The sequence below is a fragment of the Miscanthus floridulus genome, chromosome 10, assembly GCF_019320115.1.
Source record: "Miscanthus floridulus cultivar M001 chromosome 10, ASM1932011v1, whole genome shotgun sequence".
Lineage (NCBI taxonomy): Eukaryota > Viridiplantae > Streptophyta > Magnoliopsida > Poales > Poaceae > Miscanthus > Miscanthus floridulus.
The window spans coordinates 58,711,346-58,732,050 of NC_089589.1; the positions used below are offsets into that span (position 1 = coordinate 58,711,346).

Sequence of the window (20,705 nt, forward strand, 5' to 3'; positions counted from 1 at the left end):
TCGAGCGGGCTCGGGACGAACCGAGGCTTCCCTATCCTGCCGAGGCGGTGCCGCGGGCAAGTTCGAGGCGCCCCCGTGCTGTCGGGAGGCGGAACTTTCGGCCTGCTGTACCGCAGCGGTCTCTAGGAGATCTCGGAGCTCACCGCGGACCTATCGCCCCTTCATGGTAGAAGGCTTGGGCATTGCACAGACCAGCATTGCCGCAGCCGCGACGTTCTGGCTAGCGCGGTTGAAGACTGGGGGTTGCTCACTCCCTTTGTCGTCGTGGATGCGGTGATGCACGTCGCGGGCCCTCCGTCGGGCTCCTCCGCCTTCGCCGCGACCTCGCTGTTCCTGTTCAAGAGAGTCTCGAAGCTGCTGTAGAAGAAGTCGGTCTTGTTCAACCTTGGCCTGGAGCTCATGGAGCTGTTCCAGGTCCGGGCGTTGAGGTCGCGTAGGAGCGAGGTTCTCGTTTCGTGCTGCCGGCAGGACAATGCGCGGAGGTGTGGCAGCGCCTGTACCCGGGCGAAGCTAGGAACGGCTACCTGCCCCCTCGTCCTCCTCGCCCGCCCTTGGCATCCCGAGCCCGACGTGGAAACACTCGCGAGTGGGGTCGTAAGCACCTTCATCGTCGGAGTCGGAGTAGCCGAAGCAGTAGTCACTTGCGGTCAAGAAGCGGCGCATGGTTTCAGGGTCATGGAGTCCGGAGAAATTCGCTCCAGCCCATGCCTCGTCCTCCTCCGAGGAATCGGCGTAGGCGTGGGTCGACACGGCGGTGTCGAAGTCGAGGGCGAAGCGTTGGCGGCGTGCCGAGGGATCCGCGTGACAGCAGCATAAGCGTAAGCATAAGAGGCGGCGGCATTTCTCAACCCAAAGGGGTATGGGGATGGTGCCGTCGCCGAACTTTGCTCCGCCGGAATTGGCTCCTTAGGGAGTGGTGGAGCGGAGCTTGATGACTGGGCATCGCCGTGTGCCACCGGTGATTTTCCTTTGTCCAAGCTCAGGCTAGACAGGTCCCCAGCCAGGGATCCTGTGCCAATAGCTGGTCGTAGGATATCAGCGGGGAGCGGAGTGCCATCCCGGATTCGCGTAGCGTCGGGGTGGTCTTGCTCGCGTCGTGCCTGGCGAGCGTGGCGAGAGCGGCCGCCCGGGCACTGCCTGTGCCTGGGCTGCCGGTGCGTGACTTCGTCGTCGGTTGGTGGGGCTCGAGGAGTGAGGAGTACCATGTCGTACTCATGCCCTAGAGACATGAACTCTAGGCTCCCAAACCAAACCACCGTGCCGAGACGCAATGGTCGTACGGGGTCTACCATTCGGAACTTGCTGGAATGACGAAACTGACACGTAGAGGCCCCTACCTGGCGCGCCAACTGTCGGTGTTTCGGACCGGGGGGTCCTCAACCAACTAGTGAATTTATCCTGCGTGTTCCCAATTCCAGATGGTGATGCAAAGAGACACAAGGCTTATACTGGTTCGGGCAATTCGAGCCCTACGTCTAGTCTGAAAGATCGATCTTGTATTCCTTGCACCGAAGTGCTTGTAGTAGGGGGTCACAAGCCAGGTGAGAGAGGGAGTTAGTCCCAGGTCTCGGCGAGGTGTGGGCTGCTTGAGACATTGCTCTCAGGCGGTTGGGAAATGCGTGTTACCGGGTCTTCTTCTCTATCCGTCCCCCCTAAAATGGCCCAAGTCCTCTCCTTTTATAGCCTGGAGGGAGGACAAGGACGGTACATGAGCTAACTATACGGTGTCGTGTGAACAGAGGCGGCGTGTCCGGACCCTGTAGCCTGTTCCTGTGGCGGCGCGGTCGTCGGAGTGGTCCGTCCTTGGAGCGCTGGGGCGACGTGCTGGTCACATCCGTCCCTGTGCGTCATGGGAGCTCCTGGGCCGCCTCGGAGCAGGTGCGGCGGTCGGGGTGCGGATCGCTGTGGATTGACTGTGCGCGAGGCCGAGGCTCGGTCGGTGCCGAGGCTGCACCGTAGTGGGGGGTCTCGGCAGACACGAATCCCGAGGTAGCCGAGACCCTGGTGCATAGTGCTGAGGCCCGGAGAGATCGGTTGATCCGGTGTGCTAGCTTGGAGATGGTGATGACCTGGGCCAGGCCGTCCATGTCGTGTTGTTTTCGAGGTGGGGATCGCGGGGCACAGTGTAGTGCGGGCGCTGATCGTGGGCACAGTGTCAGGATACAGTGACCGGTAATTCCCGTCGTGCCCTGTCTTAGCCGGTATGGTGCTGATACGACCTCATGTCCCGTCGGCCATTCTGTGGTGTCGAGCCATCGTCTGGCTGAGATTGCGGGAGTGGTTGACGTATTAATGGGACATGACGTGCTGTCGGGAAGACCGGCCGAGGCAGGGGCGACGGGCTATGGATAAGCTGGCCTCGCGCGATACGGAGAATGAGGCCTCGCGCGAGACGGAGATCGGACTCCTTGCCGAGGCCTTCCGCGAGAAGCCTCGCGCGAGGCGGAGATTGCGCCAGGACGCCAAGACCTCCTGTGCGAGGGTCGAGGCGAGGCGGAGAGCCTGGTGGGCTCGGACGTGGCTGGTGAGGGGCCCACGGCTTACTTTCTAGCTTTGTATTTTTGATGGGACTTAAGTGACCCTTTTGATGTTCGCTTGGGGTACCCCGTTCTACGGTACCCGATAAAGTGGCTGTGGGTGGGTGGGTCGGGCTCCAGCACGCCGGCGCCCAGAGATCGACGGCTTTGATACCACTATCAGCGATCGAAGCCGCTGATCGGAGAAGAGGAAGATGAACAGTAAACTACCAGGAATCTACACCGGCGGAGAGTCAGGTTCTACTTTGCTTCTACGAAATGTAATGAGTACAGGTTCAAAGTTGTTTCTCCTCCTCTCTCCTCTCCTTCTTATCGCACTCATGAGCGGGCCTTTCTTTACAAGCAACGCACGAGGCCCATTTTGGCCCAGATAGCTTCACATTCTTGGTCTTCTTCCTGGTCCCCTTCCTGGGCCTTGGGGCTGCGGCTGCATCACCAGCATGTGGCCTGCTAAGAGTTTCTGAAAGATATCTCAAATGGGTTCTCTCCTGACAGAAAACTTGGAACTGTTTATACGGTACGGCTATGCTCAAATATTTCCCCTGTTTTAATATAATAAAGTTCGATAGTACTCCTAGATGGGCAGTTCTCATATATGAGAGGTCAAATTGACAGGGGTTTCTGCAAGATGGGCAAGCGATTGTTGTGAAGAAGCTGTCAGATAATTCCCCTGTGTCACCTGAGAAACAGTTTCAGAACGAGGTTGCGAATCTGATGGCCATCCAGCATGATAATATAGTGAAGTTGGTTGGCTACTGCCATGAAGTGCAGAAGAAAGTGATCGACTACAATGGAAGATACATTCTTGTGGACATGGTTGAGAGCTTGCTGTGCTACGAGTATGCCCCGAATGGGAACCTTGACAAGTACATTTTTGGTATGGGAATGAAACACATTTGTTCTGTCATCATATATTATGAAGAAATGCATTATTTTGGATACTGTTAAATGCCCCATTTTTTTATTCTTCAGATATATCTTCTAGGCCTCATTGGGCGACATGCTTCAAAATAATCGAGGGAATCGGCCAGGGTTTACATTTCCTACATAAGAGAGATAGGCCTATCGTTCATCTGGATCTTCAGCCTGCCAACATATTGTTGGATGATAACATGGTGCAAAAAATTGTGGATTTCGGCCTGTCACGACTCTTTGGTGAAGAACAAACCCGAATAAACACAATAAATGTTGTGAGAGCAAAGTATGTCCAGTAATAATGCTGGTATACCATTGTTTGGTTTCCTAATTACTGAGTAAATTGCATTGACGTTCATGCTTTCCAGAGGATATATGGCTTCAGAATATCTGTACAGAGGAAATCTCGACCCGGTCTGATATATACAGCTTAGGCATACTTATCATCAAAATCACAACAGGGCAGAAGAACTCTTTGAATGACAAAGACATGTCTGCAAGGAGCTTCATAGATCAGGCAAGGCTACATTTATTACTAGTTAATTTGAACACTGAAATGTATTTTTAGATGCTTATTCTGATTTAGTTTCCATACTATCACTAAAGGCTCATAATTTCAATCCTGTTAGGTTCGTCAAACATGGACAGATGAGCACATAACATCCAGGTACTCATCACTGGATGCAGATAGCCTCCATCAAGTAAAAACGTGCGTTGAAACTGGGTTAAAATGTGTGGATATCGATCAGAAGAAGAGACCTTCTATTGTTAAAATTGTTGACAAGCTTAACAGAAGGCGTGCTCACTGAATAGTGAAGTAGTGCACGCCGTACAAAGGAAAACCGTGGTGCAGAGTTAGTTCATCCATGGTGATATGCGCAAGTTGCAATCATGGATATAATAATTGTAACACTTAGTAATTTATATACTTATGAAGAATATGTTGTTTGACTAATGACATTTTTTTGTTGGCAGCTAGTACTCCTTCCTGTCAGTTCTATGTGTGGCTTTATTTGTGAACAAAAAAGCAATTATTATGTGACTTACTCGTGAGCTCATTGTTTATGCAATGAGACTACATTAAGTATAATTTTGGATAATTTTTTAGGACCATACATGGATAACATAATTATTGATTGTATGTGGTTAACATAATTATTGATTGATGATTCCATTCAAGGATCATAGACACAAAGCATATCAACTGAACAATGTGGAGTCATCTTAATGAACATGTCTGATTGAGCATGGTTAACATATTACTATAGTTGTTAAACTTCCATGTGGCTTTTATATCATGTATTTGCCAATGAGAATCTCTTTTAGCTATCGCTAAGATTACACAGAACGAATGCATTAACCCTAGGAACTATGTTAGGAAAGTGTCCAAACAAAGTAAAATACATGAGATGAAGACCCCTCTTCGGTTGGCCCACCTCAACCACGTATCATCCTCTCAACCGGCATGGGTTTAATCCTACCAGCCGCAGGAGCCCCTGGAGTCGCCATCCGTGAACTCCACTAGCACAAAAATCGCAGGATCTCATTGCAAGAGTACTCATGATAACCATGGCTGGATGCAAAAGAACTTAATAGGTATTTTTGTCAAAGTGCACAAAAGCATGCATGGTGTAGGTTAAACATTACATATGTTATGCTTAAGTTGCCAATTAATTAGTGATGGCATCTAAGTAAGCATACGAGAGTTAAACAACCAAAGTGAATGATAATGAAATTTGAAAAGCTCTCAGAGCTGTACAATTGTACCCACACAGAAGCTCATGATGAACCCTAATGGAATGGGAGTGCCAGATCTTCTATCATACTGAGATAAATATCGATTTGGTGGAGGCTTGACCAACTGATGGGACTACCAATCACAGACTTGAACCCTGCACGCTTAGCATCATGTCTTCTCTGGTAATCAACTGCATTGTTCGTTTGAGCTTTCCATGAAGGCTAATCCTTGCCTACAGATCAAAGAACACGAGCAAGAACAAAGAAAGAACGCAATCTGAGAATAATTGTCAATGTATGACTATGTGCATGAGTTGATGTCTGACGAACCGATGAATGACGACTGTTCAAAGACAGATTAATATAAGTAAAATTAAACCCTAACTTAGGTGACAGATACTGAATATGGCCAAGGACCCTAACTTAGGTGACACAATACACGACCCAACGACCCAAAATATGGTGGCATAGCACTCAAAAAGATTCTGGACACGCACTTGTTTCGATGATCCCATTGACTCCGAAGGAATTTTGATGTGGGACTATTGGCAGTGGAAAGATTATCTCCTTAGCTTTCTGTGGACTTGTAGACCATCAAAATCGGAGTTCATATGCAATATATTACAACTATTGCCAATTGTTCCTCTATTGTTGGTATTGACGCTATAGCTCCGCTAAACCTAGACATTTGCCTTATCCCCCAAATATGTTTATTACCGCTAATATTGAACAAAGCAAATATTCATTTCTTACCCTAGATGATTATAACCTATGCATCTTTGTTGTGTTCTTTAATTGATAAATGATGTAATGAACTATTGAATTTCAAAGTTGAATGAACATGCATGTATTATAGTTGCCATTATGTTGATTATTTTAGTGAATGTTAATTAATGGACCTAGAGACATATTCCCCAAAACTTGGTGTTCTATTTGAGCATCTGTGTTCAAAAATTTTCCAGAGCAACACGTTAAAATTAGTTAAGAAATTTTATGTTTTTCTATAAAATTGTTAAATGAAATAGCTTCAGTTCTATCCCACTATACCATTTCATAGCTTTTGGAGGAGACTGCCGATAAACGTCATAGCTCATGATTTAAAACCTTGGTCTCATCAGGCACAACATGAGTATCCCTAGCACTTGCGCAAAAAAAATGAGTATCCCTAGCAATCTCAAGTTCTCTAGTGACAACCTCAAGTCTAGTATTAAACTTTTTATGCTCACGTACAACACATTTCAACAAGCAATCCTAAATAAGTAAAGTGCCATTTAGGGTATCTAGCTCTACTGCAAGTTCATAGGCAGATCAGTGTACCTCAGAGTCGGAGTCGTTGTCGTCCATCTTCTCGCCATCAATAGCCATCCTTAGACTTGAGCACTTGGCAGTGCTGGCAAGGAAACAGAGCCCATTAAACTTGTCATCGATCTTCTCTCACCTTCATCATTGCTAGAGGAGGATTTATCATCGCTTGAGTTGAGGCTTTGGATTGGACGATCTTGGTGGAGTTAAGCTTGCTGAAAAGCTCATCAATAGTAAAGGTTTCATAGTTGGGTGACTCGGTGATAGCCGCTACCTTGACCTCCCACACCCTATGATGTAAAACATGGAGCAGTTTCAGAGCTCTCTCTCATGGTCATCATAGGATAGCTAGGGCTTATTGGTTCTTATTTTGTTCACAATTGACTCAAAGCCGTTGAACATCGAATCAACACTCTCACTGGTGCAATATATATGATCTTTACTTGGGCTTGATACCAATGAAAGGTCCGAAACGGCGATAGAGGGGGATGAATGGGAGCCGATAAATGTTTTCTTAAGAATTTGGCATATATCCTAACTTTAACCCAACTAACCTCTCTTCTAATTATTAAGGTCACACAAGCCAACTTATGACATGTTGACGTTAGGAACCATTAATACCTGCATAAGACATCACCGAAGCGAAAACATGCAACCTCTGAAGCAAAATCTAAACCAATTTAATTAATAGAAAAAGGGCTACTGCTACAGCCTAGTAGCCGAACTGACTTTTGGAGAAAAAAAAACTACACAACAAGAAAAGGCTAACAGAACTTGTACCAGTCGAAACAAAATATATAAATGAACTAGAGCTAAAGAGAAGGAAGCTTATACTAAAACAAAAGCTACTGCTGTCTACTGAACTAATCAAACCATGTACTTGAGTTAAACTAGGCATGCAAACAAAAATACATGGAAGAGCACACACTGAACTGCTAATCTGAAGGACTGAAACAAGATTACTCTGAGAAAACTGAATATACAGAACTGTAGATGAATCAAACAACTACTGAAAAAGATAGCAACTAATGGAAACAAAAGGACTAGCTACCAGCAGCCAATTTGAAAACATGCAACAATGATTACTAGAAGATTAGCCACTGCAGCTAGAAAGGGACCTTTTATAAAAATGAGAGAGGGTGGTAGAAATGCTGCACTCTGAGTGCAAATCAGCTTACCTGCCTTCCTGTTGTTTGGCAAAGCAGACACAGCTCTGGCAGGGCAGAGGTACAGAAAGTGCAGACACAAACAAGGGCTGCTAGGATTAATTTTCAGAGAAAGCACAGCTGAAGACTAATCTAAAAAAGGAATCTCCCAAGCCAAAAATAAACTGAAAGCAAGACAAAATGTTCCTTCACTGAACTGGAGATCAAACACACGATGGAGCAGAGATGTTGCTTCTCTGAAAAACTGATGTTTCAGAACAATAACTGTATGCAGGCTACAAACTGAGTTGCCCCAATTCGCATCGGAACAAATCCAACCAGATCCATCCAACTATTGCAGAACCTAATGTATTCCATATATATGCCTTTTAATTTGCCCCCTTTTTTATCACTAAACCGTATGTCTAATTTCTCCACTGTATGAAAGCAATTAACAATCATGCCACTAGTACACAATCGATTTTTGCTGATGGTTGTAATTTTTTTCACTGGCGGTTTATAATGTATAGGTGCTAGTAGAACTGAAATTGTGGGTCTATGGCTATGAACCGCCAATGCAAATTTATTTTTACTAACTATTTTCTTAAGTCTATCGCTAGTAGAAATACATGATTCCTACTGGTGGTAGACTTAAGGAAACAACCAGTAAAAATGCATTTATACTGGCAGTTTCCTTAACCTAGCGCCACTACAAATAATTTGAAATTAATTTTTTTGAATTTTTTTCAAATGATTTTGGATGGATAAATGGTTTGAACAAAAGTTGTATATTCAGAAAGATCTACAACATTATAGTTAACTATTTTTCATTTGAAATCATTTAGGCTCAGAAATTATATTTTAAGATTAATGATTTTAAAATTCATATTTTTTGAATTTCTCTAAAGACCTAGCGTGAAAAAACGATCAAAAGCAAAGTTCTAGATCTCGACGAGATCTAAAACTTTGTAGTTGAAACTTTTTTTTTCATTTTTAATCTGCTTAGGGCTTCAAATCTCTATTTCAAAATCTGGTTAAGTGAATACTAAGGGAATATTTCCAGTCTTAAATTAAAAGTGACTTTAGAGTGTAGTGGTAAGGGATATAATGCGCGAGGCCCGATTTATGTGCATCCCTATTGCGAAAATGAAAAAAAAAATGCTAGAACCCCGTGCCTGCCTAGTGTGGGCCTCGTCGGATAATCTTTTTGGTATTTTTTAACCCAATTTGTAATTTCTGAAAAAACATTTATAGTGGCAGTTTTCTTAAGAAAACCGCTAGTATATATCGATTTATAGTGACAGTTCTTAGGTGACGCCAGTATAGTATACTGATTTTTACTGGCCTTTCACACTGGCGGTTGATAAAAACATCAGTACAATATAAAAAGTACTAGCAGTAAAAAAAATACTTCATATACTAGTGTGCATCAGCACACCATGACTAAGAAAAGGATCAAAACAAGTTCTTGGTTCCCCAAATCGTTTATTCCCTCAACAATATGCATAAACAAACACAGTCATGCATATGCAGTGGTGCAAGTGGCAGAGTGCGTAAAGCTTGTTTTGTTTTTCAACGGCTTTGATGCTGAAGGCTCATCAGCCGGGTCATTCCCAAGCATATCCTTCGTAAAGAGTAGTAGAGCATCGATCCCTGGGCACAGACCGAGATGCAATCAGGCTCCAGTCTTTTTGGTCGTGTTGGATGGATGTGAAGTGAAGGAGCTCGGTCAGGATGTGAAATGAACGGTGCGCGGTGCCTCACGCACGCTTTCACGAGGGATGGTACGCGTACGTCTGTCTAAAATGATGCCTGCGATTCGGCACTCCAAGAAAGCAGGTCAGGCAGGATGCGATTCCACGCTCGGTAGATGATGGACACGTACACGGCAGGGCTGAAAGAGACCGTCCTAATATTTATGGTAGGAGAATGACGGGTGACTTCAGGATCATTCGTATCTTTGCGCTAAACTTGACGTGATTACAAGATTCCTTCTTGCGAATAATAGCATCACATATAAGACTATAATGGATTATTCGGTTATGCTTCTAAAACAATTTAGTTAAGCGTGTAAATGAAGTATATGGAGTTGCGAACTGAGTTATTAGAGCTTGGATGACTTCGGCCGAACCATTTAAGGGTAGGCCGTGGCATGGCATGGCATGAAATATTTTGGGTCATATTGATACAACACGAACGCGAGGGTCATACAACTGAGAGGGCATATGAATGGCTAGAGATCGAGGGTAAATAGCTTATTAAAAACATTACACACGAAGTCTAGGCAAAGTTGGTTAGCATAAAAGACAATCCTATTAGCCTCTAATTTACCTAGCCTAATCAAAGAAACACAAGCCCCTAAATAATTATAGTTGTTAATTAAACTAGAAAGCGCTTAAGCACACAAACAACTAGAGCCTCTAAAAACAACTAAAGAGCTAGCTACAAGAGCAATTAAACTACACAACTAACAAGAGAGCTAGCTACTAAACAAACTAGAGAGCTAGAGCTACTGAGTAACAACACGAGCACAAAATATGAAATGTAAATTGCAAGTGTTGAGAGTGCAAACCAACGAGGGCAAGTGACACAATGATTTTTTTCTCGATGTTCGGTTGCTTGCCGGCAACCTACGTCCCCGTTGAGGTGGATCCTTAGATCACCGCTTCACTAAGAAGCCAGTAGATCACCAAGAACCTCTCCAAACCTCGATTGATTTCACTAGAGTTACACCTTTGTGAAACTCCCTGTGGGGTGAGCACAAAGCCCCTCACAATAGCCAATAATCGAGGGTGGCAACAATCACTAGAGCCCCTCACCGATCCTCCTCAAGCACTAAGCCGGCTACGTGACGACAATTGCCAAGAGTAAAAAGAAATTCCAAGTCTCAAGGACCAACTAGTGCCACCAAATGCAATCTCCCAAATGCAATGCACTAGAGATCCCAAATCTCACACAAATGCGATCACTAAGGGCCTGTTTGGCATGGCTCCACTCCAGAACTCCAGCAACTCCAGCAAAAATTCCAGCCAAACACCCCAGCTCCAAAACTCCTTGGAGCTGCCAACTCCATGGAGCTGTAGTATAAATGGAGGTGGAGTTTTGGAGCACCTCTTTTGCAACTCCAACTCCATCCAGAGCTAGCTCCATCAGTCAGTTCCAACTCCACCTAGAACTAGCTCCACCTGGAGTTCTGGAGTGGAGCAGCTCCACCCAGAGTTGGAGTCATGCCAAACAGGGCCTAAGTTAGCAAGTGAGTTGGAGTGTTTGCACAAGCTCTATGAGTGGTCTAGTATCAGCCAAGGGTGCCAAGAAGGTTAAAATGGCCGACCACACAAGTATATACTAGCTGTTGGGAAAAAAAACTACACAGACTGCGCACTCAATGGATTGGTCTGGTGCTCTGTCAAAGACAGCGTCGGACTAATCTGGTGCCTTCTCAGCCCGCGCCTCTGGAAAAACTAGCCGTTACCCTCCAACGGTCACGTTGTAGTGCATGGTCCGATGTTAAGCCAACCCTAAGCACTGGACTAATCCGGTGCGGTCTAGTAAGGTTCCAGAACCAAAACATAGCCACTAAACTGGTCCGACGCTTCCGGAATAATTCGGTGAGTACACCGAATATACCATCCTGGAGCAATATGCTGGTGCTTGGTCCGACGACCCGTAGGATTAATCACCGGACCAATCCTATGGGTACCCTAGCCTCGACTAGAAAGCACTTGTACACAACCAGTGTACCAGATGGTCTGGTGTCCTCTGCAGGCAAGCAGCGGACTAATCCGGTGCCTGCAAGGCACCACAATCAGCTTCTTTTCGTCCTCTTTTTAAATGTGTTAACTCCACTTAGTGTCCAACATATATGCAAGTGAGTTGGCACTTACCAAACATTTTTCAAAGGGTTTTCTCTTGAATCTTACCATGTCACTGAGTGTAATGCATATGCACATAAAACTCACACTTAGTGGCACTAGATAATCATTGCAACTAAATATTTCTTCTCTTTATAGTATGGCTATCTATCCTGAACCCAACTGTGCATTCTATTGCACCTTTGTTGCCACAAGTAGAGCCCTATCATATACCTTTGGCTTGGCTTGCCTTTGCTCCATCTTCTCTTCATTTGATGAACACTTTGATATGTGAGAGCATGATCTCCATCTCCATCACCTCCTATGCCTTGTCCATCACCATCAAGTGGATCCTAGCTGAAAGGTCCTTGTTTGGTTTTGGTAATTGAGTGACAACCTAGGTGGACTAATTGTGTTTATGTGAGATACACAGGTGATTAGTCCACAGGTACATGTGTGTGAGCAACATATGCCATGAAGGTGAAAATGGCTTGGAGATGTTGCAAAGCTCACACATGTGATGATGAAGGAGCTTAAATGCACATGAGACATGACATTGAGTCATGTGATCAAGGTGGAGAAGATCAAGACAAGACTTGGCTTGATGAACCGGTTGCAAGCGTGAAGGGCAAGTCAAAGGCTTTGGAGTGATGGACCGCGTGGCGGTGAAGCCTGAGCAAGACTTGGCGCTGATGGACGATGGCAATGGTGAAGAGCAAGTGAAGTCAAGATCGATGAACCAATATGATCACGTGATGATATGAAGTGGATCATATCATTGTTGATCATGTTGGTGCATGTGTTGCATCGACATTGAAGGAGATGGAATGGAATGCGCAAGGCAAAGGTATAACCTAGGGCATTTCATTTCACCGGTCATAGGTGTGTAGAGAAGTTTATGACCGGGTTTAGGATAGATGGCCATACTACTAAGAGGAGCAAACTTGTTTGCATATCGGTCATCTAGTGCCACTCGAGTGATCTAACTTTGCATTGTCGCTAGGATCGAGTGGCGTGGCAAGTTGAGTGGCTAACATCCTTTGAGAAATGATTGTGAAAAGCTAACACACATACACATGGTGGTGTACACTTGGTGGTGTTGGCACATTTACAAAGGAGGTGGTGTTTGCAGGGTTGAGATGGGTTTGGGTCCCTCTCTCGGGAATGCCTATTTTCTATTGCGCCGGATGCAAATTCTTGTGGTTGGCACATTGGAGCAAGGATGAAAAAGTTAGAAGTGAAAATGAGTTGATCGCGAAGACGCTGGCGTCGATCAACTGACCGCACGCTGGGTCTGAAAGCACCGGACGCTGGTTTCTGCGTTCGGTCAAACTGACAGGTCGGCACAGTACCGAGGGTATTGCACCGGACGCTGGTCTATGTCCGGTCAAGGTGGACCGGACGCGTCCGGTCGAAGAAATACGCCTCAGGGAGCTTACTGGAAACGACCGGACGCTGGGTTCCAGCGTCCGGTCAGTTGAAGCTGCTGCGTCCGGTCAGGTCAAGTGACCGTTGGAATCGGGACACGTGGCCGTCTGCGGGCGACCGGACGCTGAGGTCCAGCGTCCGGTCAACACGACCGAAGCGTCCGGTCAGCCCGATTTTAGCCCAGTGAAGGGGTAACGGCTAGTTTAGCCCTTGGGGCTATAAATAAAAGTGGCCCTCGGCCATGGCTGGAGCTGAGCACCTTGGGGGACTTTGTGTCCATGCTTGAGAGTGCTTAGGAGCCCTCCATCTCACACATACTTGATAGCGATCATCCGATTGTGTGAGTGAGCGATTCTAGTGCGATTGCATCGTGAGGTTACATCGAGTGGCACTAGGTGATCGAGTTGCAAGCCGGTGGTGCTTGTTACTCTTGGAGGTTGCCACCTCCTAGACGGCTTGGTGGTGGTCTCCGTCGAAGCGCGTAAGAAGCTTGTGTGGCGCTCCGGAGAAGTGCTTGTGAGAGGCATTGTGCTCGCCCCGCGGGAGTCGCGAAGAGCAACTTTAGTAAAGCGTGTCATTGAGCTACCCTCACTCAAGGGGTAGGTTCTTGCGGCGCCCGACGTGCGGGCTTAGCGGGTGATGCTAATTAGCCGCCGAACCACCAAGTGAGCGGTCGACACAACGGGGACTGGCGTGTTGGCAAACACGTGAACCTCGAGAGAAAAATCATTGTGTCAACCTTGTTCTTCCCATTGGTTTGCATCCCTATTACACAAGCTTGCCATTACTTTTATACATATTAAGCTTGTGTAGTTGCTCTTTTAATTAGATAGCTTGAGTAGCTTGCTAATTACCTTCTTGCTTGTGTAGCATAGAAGTAGCTCCCTTGCGTGGCTAATTTGGTTTTAGTAACCTTATTAGTCACATTGCTTAGTTTGTGTAGCTAAATATTTGCGCTCTCTAATTAGGCATTGGTTGCCTTGTTATTGAGCATTGCTAGTGAGCCTAGTTAGCTTTGTGCTTTTGCTTACTAGCATGTGTAAGAGCTCCCTTGTTGCTTAAAGTACTAGTGGCATAGGTTTGTGTGACCTTGCTCCTAGAATTGTTTAGGAGAGCTCTAGCTAGCCCGGCACCTTAGTTGCATAATTAGTATCTTTGCTAGGTGCTAGTGAACATATATAAATGGGTGTTGTCTTGGCTAGACCGATTGTTTTAATTCCGTATTTATATCGGTTAGCCGACGCGATTAATTTTAGAAAAGACTATTCACCCCCCCTCTAGTCCGTCATCTCGGCCCTTCACTAGCTAAGCATACTCAATAAAAGAATTAGTGATTGGCACTCAATTGACAAAACTAAGCTAGGGCTTTCTGCTGTGCCTAGGATATCGGCACGAATGGCTGCACGACTTGGGCCGGCATGGCACGAAAATGGCACGTAAGCACATCTAAAATGCTACGATATAATTGGACTATTAAAATCACACGAACTTTTATAAAAGAAGAAACATACAAAATATATTTTTTATATTACATGTAGACAAAGAAAACTATGAAAGATATTTTGAGGACCGTGCTTGGACCAGCACGACTAAGTTGTGTCAGCGTGCTTGGATCGAAGCAAAAAGTTGTCGTGTCATATCAGCACGGTCAAACGTGCCTCACGTGCTTAGAGATCACGAGCTAAAATGGCACGGCCCAAGTTCCACCTCTAGCTTAGATGGTTGTGTTTTTGAGGCGAAACCTGTTCACCCGGGTTTAAGGTCTCGATTTCATGCTATGCTCGTATTTTTTAGATTTATTTTAGGATTTAAAGATGTTGTTATTGTATTGAATAGGCAGTGGTATGTGATGTGTCTGTCTATAGTGGGGGATTGTGAGAAAAAAAAGTATCTAAAGTTGATATGACGGATAGTACGTGTTTCGCCTGTTTCTCTAGCGTGTTGTCAAGTACTCAGGTGGTTTCTTTCAGGAGATAGGTTTCTTAGCATTACATTATGAAAAGTGCTGATATCTTGTGTCAAAGTCAAACGTCGGTAACAGCATATTTAATTTCCTTCATTCATCTTGTGCCACGGGACCTTGATATCAATAGGCGCATCATGTCAACTTCATTCTTCGAATCAACGGTTGAGGGAACTGCCCAGTCTTTCAAGAGTTAAAATACAACTCATGCCCACCAAGGGAACGAGTGATGCATCTAGTTAGCACAAACCATCTGATGCTGCACCTATAGGTTTAGGTTCCATATGTGTGTATATCCTCCATCCTGCGAATGGGTATGTGAACTTTGAGATTTTAATCCTGAAGAATTTATTAGTAAAATATTGCTTAAATATAGGGAAATTACCAGAAGAAAAGATTATTAAGGAACGGGTTTCCTCTATGGTAACAAAATTTAGGTACAATTTAAAATGTTAATAAACTTAAGGCCTTTTAGTGTAGTTGTTCTAACTCCTCCAACTCCTGCTTCTCCTTGTGTTTGTTGTACTTGGATTTGGCTTTTTTCATATATGCTGTGTCTTAAAAAAAAACTTAAGGTTTGTTTGGTTGAGTTGTTGTTTTTGGAGGAGTAAGTTGTTTTAACCCCTCCTATTTCTTCAAAAAAAACTTAGGATCTATTTGGTTAAGCTATGACTTTTGGAAAAAGTAACTATGAACCGTGGGATGTGGAAAAGCTATCGTAGCTTATAGGCTGCGAGAAAACTGAATGTTGTTTGGTTCAACACCTATGGCTTTGGAAAAGCTGCTACTTGTCATTCGACCCATGTTGACAGTAGTTAACATTCATCACAAACCGTCAATATATCTTGCATAAATGACTAAAATAGATCACCAACATGGACTTAGGGGTTTTAACTGACAAATTCCACGAATTTTGATGAATCTGTGTTTCCAGCATGATTTAATCAGAAAATCGTCAAGGAGGACCTATTCGCCAAAGGAAATCGCGTAATTCCACAATATAAACAACGTGGGAAGACTCCAGAAGGCTCTCCACTGAAGCGGAACCCGAGCTCCTACCAGGTGTGGCCGCCCGGTCCCACATGCAGGGCGGCCGGCCTGTGGGGCCACCCTGTCATCCTCCCGTTGCTATGTCGGTTCTCCACCGCCTCAAGGATCACATCTATGGCATCCATTCAAGTCTGTTTGATCCGAGGGTCCACGATGCTTCAAGGGCCCTATATATACCTGCCTTCACCCCCCCTCCAAGGCATGCCATGCATTTGATCCTGAGAGCCAGAAACCCTAATTCATATTTTCACCAAGATCAGAGCTAGCAATCAAGAGAAGATTAAGATCTAGTCTTGTATTAGGGATAGAGAGATAGAGTGAGAGAGAAGAGTTTTGGAGGAGCCTTGGCCTATCGGTGCTCTCTCTACGACTTGTACCCTAGCGGAATCAAGTTCTTTTTGAGCTTGCTTCTGAGATTTCTCTGGTAATCGACTTCTAATTCAAAGTCGCATCTTGTTCATATTGTTCTTTAGGTTTGCGACTCTCTTTTGAGTACTTTAATCCTTGTAGCTCCTGGGTTAAAGTAGTATTCGTAGTGTAAGCGTGGTGCTTAGACTCGGTTACTCATGAATATACCCTACTTTCTGGATCGATTGTAGCTCGCGAGGGTGACTCTTATAGCCTCGTTTAATCCTTTGTAGCCCACCTCCCATTAGTAGGTCTAACAGGATCTTATTGCTATAGGAAACATACTCTGCATGTGTTTTCTTTAGTAATATCCCAGAATTGAACAATAGAAGACAAAGTTTACCGAAGTTAGAACTAGAAGACTTCTATGATCTCCTCTACGCTCCTATTATCTAGACTTGATTATGAAGTTGGGTTAAGTTAGATTTGGTTATTCTCACACACGTTTCCTCAAGTTCGATATAAAACTAGGTACTCCCGGTGAAGTGTTGCATTGGTATAATATCCGTGCACTTTGCGGATTATTCTGTGTGCATTAATTTATATGGACAAGCATTTCTAGTGCCATTGCCGGGGAAACGGTTGATGAGTTAACTTTGAACCTAGCTTATCCTTGTATCATTATCTTTTATCTTTTATCTTTTCTTTTTACCATGGATCTAGCATACACCCCTATCTACCAATACGCTACACCTACGAGCGCACGCCTACAGACACTAGAATCTTCAAAGCCTATTTTAACACCTGGCTATGAGTTGCGCCCGTGTTTAATCAACATGGTCCGAGATCAATCCTTTTCAGGCGAAGATGATAAAAATCCCTATTTCCACCTAGATGAGTTTGAGCAGACCTGTGCATGCCTACGCATAGCGGGCATGTCAGATGAAACCTTACGATGGAAGCTTTTTCCTTTCTCTTTGATCGAAAAAACTAAACGTTGGTACACGCTCACCATAGGGAGTAGACAAGGAGTTTGGAAAGCCTTGTGTTCTAGCTTTTGCTTACATTTCTTTCCCATCTTTAGAGTAGTCAGCCTTCGTTCAGAGGTTCTATCTTTTAAACAAGAAGAAAAAGAATATCTAGGCATGGCTTGGGAACCTTTTAATGCTCTCATTAATAATGGCCCTGACCTTGCGATTCAAGACCCCATTCTTCTTCAACATTTTTATATGGGTCTTGATAGGAAAATCTCAAAGCATCTCGTTATGGCCTCAGGAGGCTCATTCCTCCATGTTTTTGCCAATTCGGGGAGAAGCATTCTTACTAAAATTCTAGAGAATACCCTAGAAGAAGTAGAAAAGAAGCCGCTAGAGGAGGAATCCTAGATAACTGAACCAGAACTTTTGCTTAACCCATCACCAACTTTAGCTATCCCAAATCCTGGACCACCGGAAAAGGAAAAAACTCCAATTTTGGATTTTATGCTTGAATTCGAGGATGAACTTTTTAATGAATATGGAAATACCTCTGATTACCATACTATGAGGAGACCCCAGAAGCCTAGGAAATCATTATCTCATGAAGAAATTCCTAACCCTTCTGAGGAAGCTTTCCTTAAAAAACTACGAAAGAGCTAGTGTCTATTATAAGCAATGAATGGTTAGAAGAATCAGAGCTTTCCTCTGATGCGATTCATCGAGATTCACCTTCTATCTCCATTCATTGTCAAATTAATAAAGCTCCTTTCGATGCTCTTTATAAGCTAGTTGTGGGTGTTAATATCATGTCTGCATCTTTTGCTCATGATTTATTAAAACACATGCTATTAACCCCAACAACAAAGTTATTGAAAAGTCTTTCAGGACACCTTCTCCCAAATTTGGGAATTTTGTATGTCCTCCTTATCCAGGTAAAAGGAACCATGGTTCATTTGAGCTTTTATATCTTTGACATCATAGAGTTCGACCTGTTGATAGGACAACCAATTGAAAGACTTATCCAAGAAGGACAAACGGGGAAGTTGAACATAAGTCTTGGGAAAAAACATTAAACTTTCTATTCCCATTACTCATTCTCTAAATGCTGACTGAGCCAATTCTCGAGGAAGACCTAATGGAAGAGGTTAAGGTTGCATCTCTTGATGATTTGATCGAACCCAACCTTGAAGAAGATGCACAGTTCTTCATCAAAGAAGACAAAAATCGTACAGAGTCTGAACTGCTAGATGAGTTGTTGGAACCACCTAAGCTCACCATTGAGCTAAAACCCTGCCTTCTGGTCTTAGATATGCTTTTCTCAATAATGATCAGGATTCTCCTGTGATCATAAGTGATAAACTCTCTCAGGGAGAATCCCTCCGCCTGCTAACTGTCTTAGAAAAGCATCGCTCTGCTTTTGGCTACTCGCTCTAAGACCTTAAGGGAATTAGCCCTGCTCTTTGCACCCATCGCATCCTTACATATCCTAACTCTACACCTTCTAGGAAGCCACAGCGTAGGCTTAATAATACGATGAAGGAGGTTGTTTGTAGCACCCGATTTTAAGAATAAAACCAGATACACACCATATGTGAGCCCAGGAAGTCAAATCTCACATATAGCTACAAATAAGGGTAATATCGAAAGACAATGCTCAGTATATAACATACTTAGTATAAAGAATATAACCTTAGATAGCAAACAGTGAAAGACAACTCTGATCCTCGGGTGAAGACTCCAATTCCATAGGGACAACTGACTGATTGATCACAAACCTAATTTATCCAAACTCTAGCAATCTAGTACCCATCCGGGATTTTTCCAAAGATTTAAAAAGTAAAGCAAGTGTAAGTACATGTCGTACTCAACAAATATAACATGGGGTTCATGAGGCTCGAAAGGCTGACACTGGTTTAACTGCAATTAGCTTTTAATAAGTCGTCTTTTAGCAATTGGGTGGCAACAAGTTTATTCACAAGCCCATATAAACACATGATCAGGTAAACATGAATAATGAATAGCATAAACAATAATCAATAGTGAGCGTCTTATTCATCAGTATCATTAGTGTTCATCATCTATTCCGTAAGGGTCCAAGGCCGCTCGTGACCGTGATCACAGCTGATATACCAGTTTTACACTCTATAGAGGTTGGACACTTTCACTGTGAGTCATGATTTACCCTTTCGCCCGAGGTGATCAGCCTCTTGACCCACTACCTAGGAAGGTCAGCAGGGTTCACTATGAAGCCTTTCAAAGGTTTGTCTAACAAGTTAGGGCCATTAGATTCACTCGGCAAACAGATGTAGAGCCCCCTTCCCGATGGCACAATAACACGCAGCCTATACACATGGGTACAGAGGCCGCACTATACCTGATTCAGCAAGCCATTCTTACGCCAATAAAGGTAACCTCTAACAAGATAGAAAAGGTCCTTATACTGAGCTAAAGCTAGAGCCATATAGCCCTCATAGTTGTATTGTAAGTCCCGGATGATCACTTATAGATAAGTCCTTACGGAGAGGAATCTAGAGCACCATAAAAACAACCCAATGCTCTAGCCCCCTTATTCCTTGTTGCTACAAAACATCTTTTAGTGTTTATTGCATATACCATTAGTCAAGTTACAAGATCATGGTTGTAGTTGAGCACTAGCATCATACTACCCAATGCAATACCCCATAGGTATCAAGGCACAAGGTATAAAGTACTACGAAATCCTTAGTGGTAATTAAGATAGACACATGCAGTATGAATTAAATGATTAAAGGTGTATAGGACAACAAGGAATATCCCATGCTATACTTGCCTTATACTTAGATCCTTCTTCGATTCCAAACCTTCAAAGACCTGCTTCTTAATTCACCACGTAAAACTCACCAACTAGACAAGATCGTAAAGAAACACACAAGCATTCATGCAATCATACACGAAGCAACAATAGATCTAAATTAGAATAGTACACCAATCATAGAAAAATAAGTAAAAGAGTTTGAAACACGATTCTACGCATCGCTACGAACACACAGTCGCTAGAGGCACGCTAATTGGAGCTACGATGAAATAGACTACATCTACCGATAGATTTGCTTTATACGTGAAAAAGAAAACTATAGGCTTCATTTATTTTAACTATATAAATCATATATTTAAGATATTTTATAAATAATATAAATTGAATTAAGTCAAATTTAGATTTGAATCATAAAACTAAAGTAAAACAAATCATATTTTATTTATAAAATCCAGTTGCATAATTATTATTCAAATTAGAGTTTAAACCATGAAATTCTAGAAATAGTGACATGATAAGCATTATTACTAATGCATAGATCTCGTTGTAAGGAATCTAGTGCAACTAGAACGGGTCAATTCGGAGCTAAAATGTAGAAGATATGAAATAAACAAGATTTCCTTTAATAAAATAATAGATTAAATCTAACCTTGAATTT

General features: G+C 43.7%; 1 pseudogene; it reads left to right on the forward strand.

Moving 5' to 3' along the window:
- The first annotated feature begins 3,000 nt into the window (after positions 1-3,000).
- On the forward strand, positions 3,001-4,261 carry LOC136485099 (putative cysteine-rich receptor-like protein kinase 20; annotated as a pseudogene).
- The last annotated feature ends 16,444 nt before the right edge of the window (positions 4,262-20,705 follow it).